The following is a 6,185-nucleotide window of genomic DNA, read 5'->3' as shown; positions in this document are numbered from 1 at the left end:
TAAGGAAACGAGTCTGGAGTTACTGTAGACATTATTTGCTCAAACTACAAATCCCTATTTTGGCCTCATGCTGTTCCCCAGAATTACATTTGGTGGAGTCAAAATAGGAGGTTTAGTTTGAGTAATTGTTGTCTACAGTATATCCAGCCTTGTTTCTTTACTTTATTTTACGATCCCCATTTGCAAGTTTTTAAATTCCCAATTTTTTATTTGTCTTGTTTGCTGGCTTTATTTATGCTCAACTATAGGCAAAGGATTATTTGATATAGTAGCTAACTTTATACATTGTAATGATAATAAACATAGCTAGTAGCTAGCTGATACGGTTCGTGATGATTTACTGTAGCTATTGGCTATTTGATCACATTAGTTCGAGATGTAAAATGTTAAACTGCAGCTGGAGGTTGTCATGGAGATTTGTTTGAGTATAAAGTGAGCCTTTGTAGTTTTTGTGTAACGAAATTTTTTATATAAAATGCATAGCAATTGGCAAATATATGCCTAGACTAAGACACAACCCCCCCCCCCATGAAGTGTGTATAAACTTTTACCAGTAGAAATGTAGCCTTTGAAATAAACCATACACGTCTAAAACATCGCTTTAAATAAACCTTCGTGTCTTTTAAAGTAATTATTCTACGAATGTATGTAATAAAATTGAATATTACGTGTATTGCTTTTTTTTATGCCTTCACTTCATACATAATATAGGGGTTGGCTCCCTAAAGACACCGATTGTATGGTGTACAAAGCATTGAGTATCTAGATCTTCTAGTCATCTAAGGTTCATCTATTATTGGCTGGTAAATCCTGTTTTACCCTGTAATTAAGCTTTTTAAATGAACACTAGATATTTGTAAGAAAGCTAACTTCAACGGGTAATGATAACATCGTTTACACTAGAATTATGCTGCTTGTAAGCTTATATAGAAGAAACAAAGACTTTTCAATACCATAACGACCTTCGCAGTACGTTATTTCGTATTCTACAAAACGTTTGGGTGCAATATACTAAGCCGGTTTTGTTGTAGACTGACAAGAGAATAATAATAATAACTGAAAACTGGCCGTTTTGAGCGGATTTTTTTTCCTTGTAATTCTAACATGTGTGCTTTTTGTGCATTTATATATATATATGCACAACCTTAGCAGTCAGTAGTAAAGGTTTTAGTTTTGTTGAACTGAATCTTTACCGTTTAGGGTGTTTTTGTCTGAACTTTCTGTTAGGATTTTCTACAATTCCTTGCGATCCTCATTATGAACCACTATCGCGGTTTATGTTAATAATAAGTTTTTGTATGTTCTGAGCATGTAAATATGCATGCGCGCGCACTTCAAGGTATGTAAACGAAAGGCGATGTAAATATACTTTAGTAGACATTTTGCACAACAAGATATTAACAACTTTTCAAAGTCCTAAGGATAGGTTGTAGAATAAGATTATAAGTTTATTTATTGATAGTATTAAGTACGGTAAAATGTACACAAGTTAAGTGTCAACGAACGAAAAAACGAAATATTCGACGGAAAAGACGAATACAATTTATGTCGTCCATCCATGAACATGGCCTGAAATGGGCCACTCGTGCGTGAGAGTATACAATTGTAGCGCACGTGCAGTCGCTACATGACGTAATAACGGGTTTTCCTAGCTGCCGGGCCGATTAATATCGAAGAACGTGGGGTTAAGGAGGGAGGTAGAGGTCACCCGATCCTTCCAGGTCACATGACCAAACGAACCATCAGAGAGAGAGACACTGGTGTGTGGGGTTAATATGTCTTCGATAGAACCCGACTCCCCTAGATCCCGATGCAGACAATAGGAAGGTTGCTGTTGAAAAGAATGGTTCTCAAACAGGGAAGATTTGGCCGACGGATCTTCGAGAAAATTCTCGGTGGATAATCATAACTTTATTAAATATGTATTTGACCCGGCATGGCCAGGTGGTTTAAGGCGCTCGACTCGTAATCTGAGGGTCACGATTTTGAATCCCCGTCCCACCAAACAGCCGTGGGGGCGTTATGATGTGACGGTCAATCCCACTATTCCTTGGTAAAAGAGTAGCCCAAGAGTTGGCGGTGATGACTAGCTGCCTTCAGTCTTTCGCTGCTAAATTAGAGACGGCTAGCGCAGATAGCCCTCGTGTATCTTTACGCGATAATTAAAAAACAATCAAATAAATAAATATTTAAATCGGCTTGTAGCTTGAATGAGCGATACTTCTGAGTGCAAATTTACTTGTGAAGTGGGAGGGGGAAGTGTTGTTGGCAAAGATGCTCTTTTGCATTTCTCAGCTACAATCAAAATATTACATAAAAATATGAAACAAATGATCGGAAATGCAATTATATAATGGAATATTTTGTGGATTTATTATAATAAAACCAAAAGGAACCTGTTGTAACTTAGCAAAACGAAAAATCACAAAAACCAGTACTCATTTCCTACTTATTTATTGTCCCAAATGGTCCGGCCACCTCCTTCCACGCTCAGTTCCTTTTATCTTTGTCTATGTATTATTTTGTTGTTGTTGTTGTACAGTCCAAAAGGATGGGCCATTGTGCCTATAGTTCAACAAACTCTGTTTTATTTTTCTCTTCATGCTTTAACGGTGATGGGCGCCATCGTTACTGAATGACACCCGAACCCTAATTGGTCAGTGACAGAGTAGTGCCCTGCTCTGCTGATCAACCAAGTTTTGAGAACGTAGTAGCGCACGTGGTACAATTTTGAAGAAGAAACGATGCAGTGATGGATCAGTAACCATTTAAATTCGTGTCTTCTGCGTCCAGGTTCTTGGATATCGAGTATGATTCAACTCCGTTGCAAGAGATTCAATAAAATCACGGCCCGGCATGGCCAGGTGGTTAGGGCGCTCGACTCGCAATCTGTGGGTCGCGGGTTCGAATCCCCGTCACACCAAACATGCTCGCCCTTTTAGCCGTTGGTGCGTTATAATGTGACGGTCAATCCCACAAATCGTTGGTAAAAGAGTAGCCCAAGAGTTGACGGTGGGTGGTGATGACTAGCTGCCTTTTCTTTAGGCTTACACTGCAAAATTAGAGACGGCTAGCGCAGATAGCCCTCGTGTAGTTTTGCGCGAAATTAAAAAAAACAACAATAAAATTACGTCGTTTTGTCTGTGACAACTCAAGTTCAGGAAGGACACTAACAAAATCAGTGACAAAAAAGTCAATATCATGGACAGTTGGTCATTGAAATACGTAGGAAAAGACAATTTTTTATACGAATTACAGTTCAATGTCATCAACAGAAAAAGAAAGATGGCGGACAAGTTTATATTTCCCTCCGAATTGGATGCTATTGACTATTGCGTATTAAAAAAGATTTTTACAAATAAGTCATTTTTAGATAATTTTATGTACATAATAATTCTGTTTTCATATATTAACTTTTTTTTTAAAGCATTATTTCTGCCAAAAAAAAAAGTGGGATCTTCTGTTGAAAATAATTTAAAAAAAAACACCGGGGTTTCCTCATCATTTACTACTTTATCAAATCTACAGTTTTCAGAATTCAAACTAGTTTTTTAGCCGAAATCCACATTCGTGCAGAACTTTATGACGTATAAAAAATAAACAACACAAGTTTGGGAGGGGTTGAAATATGTGGTCAAAGGTCAAGAAATCTATGCACACATAAGGCCAAACGATTTAGTACTGGACGATAGAAGAGGTGAATTTGGGCTATTTAGGAGTCTTTCTTGTTACATTTTCTTTATGCCCTGACGTAAATTTACTGTCATCTCAGGATACTTTTAGGGCCAACAAAGGTCACTCTGAAAGACCACATTGTTTTAGGTCGATTTTTGTTTCGGTAATTAGAAAGACCCCTCAGAACATTTTGTTCTAATATATAATAATAAAAAAACCCATCATTGTCTTGTGTAGGTCTACACTGTTAATTCTGGCACGTGCTTAGGTCCGCGAGGTTTCGCTCACGTCCTAACCAGATTGGTGGTGTAATAGTGGTAGTAACCAGATTCGTGTTGCAGTGGCTGTTCGTGACCAGATTCGTGTTGCAGTGGCTGTTCGTGACCAGATTCGAGTTGCAGTGGTTGTTCGTGACCAGATTCGAGTTGCAGTGGTTGTTCGTGACCAGATTCGTGTTGCAGTGGCTGGTCGTGACCAGATTCGTGTTGCAGTGGCTGGTCGTGACCAGATTCGTGTTGCAGTGGCTGGTCGTGACCAGATTCGTGTTGCAGTGGCTGGTCGTGACCAGATTCGTGTTGCAGTGGCTGGTCGTGACCAGATTCGTGTTGCAGTGGCTGGTCGTGACCAGATTCGTGGTGCAGTGGCTGTTCGTGACCAGATTCGTGGTGCAGTGGCTGTTCGTGACCAGATTCGTGGTGCAGTGGCTGTTCGTGACCAGATTCGTGGTGCAGTGGCTGTTATTAACCAGATCCATGTGTATAAAGGGTAGTAAGACTGGTTGTATTAAGATACTGTACTAACTAGCCTCCACGTTATGGACTGAAACAAGTTTCGAACCAGTGTTTTCATCTTTGTATTTCCAAATAAAATTCAGAGCACCTGTTATGGTAGCAAACGAGAATAAATTGTTCTCTCGTCAGGATATTTTCTTAGTTTTTCTATCCATCTGTCGTCATGTAAAACAAATTTCGAAGTAAAATTGAAATGAGGCAATCTTCGTCTCCAGATATGGTTTTGACTTTTAAATATTTCCCTGTTGATATAGAACCCCAGAGGGCACGAGCCAGATTTACGTCACGTACTCCAATACAAAGTCGACTGGAAAGTAGTACCAAGGTAAATGGTGGGGGGAAGGAATCTAACGACTGTGTAACTTAAAAACGGGTTTGTGGGTCACGTTGTTTTACATTGTCTCGTGCTTACCAGTAGTTTAATTAACCTTTCTGGGGCGAACCGTTGCAGTCTGTGTTATAGTAGAACAAGGCGCAGTTGGTGAAAATAGTGTTATGAAAAACGGAGATAAGGGGGTGAAGTATCTTTATCCAGAATTTAATATAAATACACAACATCATCAAAAGGAAAGTGTTGATTTAGAGTTTTTAACAGGGAGATTTGGTTCACCAGAACAGCATTGTTTGTACGAAACGGGCTAGTTTGTGGATAAGAAGGAGAATTCTTGTAAAAGGAGAGTTTCACAACACTTTGGTAAGTGACATTTGGTGTCTTTGAAATTAACACTCTGGGTAAATATAACTCGATGACTAAGCACTGTATTAATGACGTAATCGGAATTTCCTTAACGAATATAGAATGTAACGTATTGCAGACTAGGGGAACAACTTGGGAATTGTAAAGTTCCTTGGAATGTTGTTTAAATATTACAAGCTCCTGGCAGTAACACATTTTTGTTGTTAATTGTTTTTTGTAATACATTTTTTCTGGCGTTAAATTGAAACATAATACGAGTATCATCATGTCACGTGGTGTAATCTTTTATTAGTATTACTGACTTTGCGTCTGAGTGACGTCATAAATGGTCGTCGACGTACAGATGACTTAATACCAGGCGGAATATTTCAATTAATTACTAGACGTGTGTTGAATGTATATACAATTTGGCTCGTAAGTGAATACCTGAAAACGAGGACCCTATGGGATATCACGCTCGAAGTTTTTCCCGAATGAGGAAGACCACGTGATTATCGTATGTTCCTTGCTGACTTACCTGAGTGTTGATGTTACCAAGGTATGACAATGTTGGAGAACTAAAGCCGTAAACAGAGTTGAAAAACAACTACTTGGAAGTTGTACAGTATGCAATCTAATCACGAAATAAGAAACCAGCACAAAATATTCCTCGTGATCTTAAATCTATGTAGTCAATTTAGTTATCGAAACCATGGACCTATATTTCGTTAATTATGTACACACCAGATCTGTATTTAGTAAACTATTGAAACGTCAGACTTATATTTCGTTAATTATGTATACACCAGACCTGTATTTAGTAAACTGTCGAAACGCCAGACCTGTATTTAGTAAGCTGTCGAAACGCCAGACCTGTATTTAGTAAACTATCGAAACGTCAGACCTATATTTCGTTAATTATGTATACACCAGACCTTTATTTAGTAAACTGTCGAAACGCCAGACCTGTATTTAGTAAACTGTCGAAACGCCAGACCTGTATTTAGTAAACTATCGAAACGTCAGACCTATATTTCGTTAAT

At 38.5% G+C, this 6,185-nt stretch overlaps 1 protein-coding gene across 5 annotated transcripts in view; it reads left to right on the top strand.

Moving 5' to 3' along the window:
* The window catches only part of LOC106465470 (sodium- and chloride-dependent glycine transporter 1-like), an 81,544-nt gene that overhangs the window by 28,228 nt on the left and 47,131 nt on the right, over window positions 1–6,185 (top strand). Inside the window, exon 1 of one of the 5 annotated variants that reach the window (XM_022393379.1) lies at window positions 5,091–5,160. The exons of the other annotated variants lie outside the window; for them this stretch is intronic. The gene's annotated coding sequence lies outside the window, so the exon portion shown is untranslated. Of the gene's footprint in view, window positions 1–5,090; window positions 5,161–6,185 lie in introns of those variants that run through there. 5 annotated transcript variants of the gene reach the window in all.

Source organism: Limulus polyphemus, unplaced genomic scaffold (assembly GCF_000517525.1).
Source record: "Limulus polyphemus unplaced genomic scaffold, Limulus_polyphemus-2.1.2 Scaffold1954, whole genome shotgun sequence".
Taxonomy (NCBI): domain Eukaryota; kingdom Metazoa; phylum Arthropoda; class Merostomata; order Xiphosura; family Limulidae; genus Limulus; species Limulus polyphemus.
This window is presented reverse-complemented; position numbering and strand designations above follow the sequence as displayed.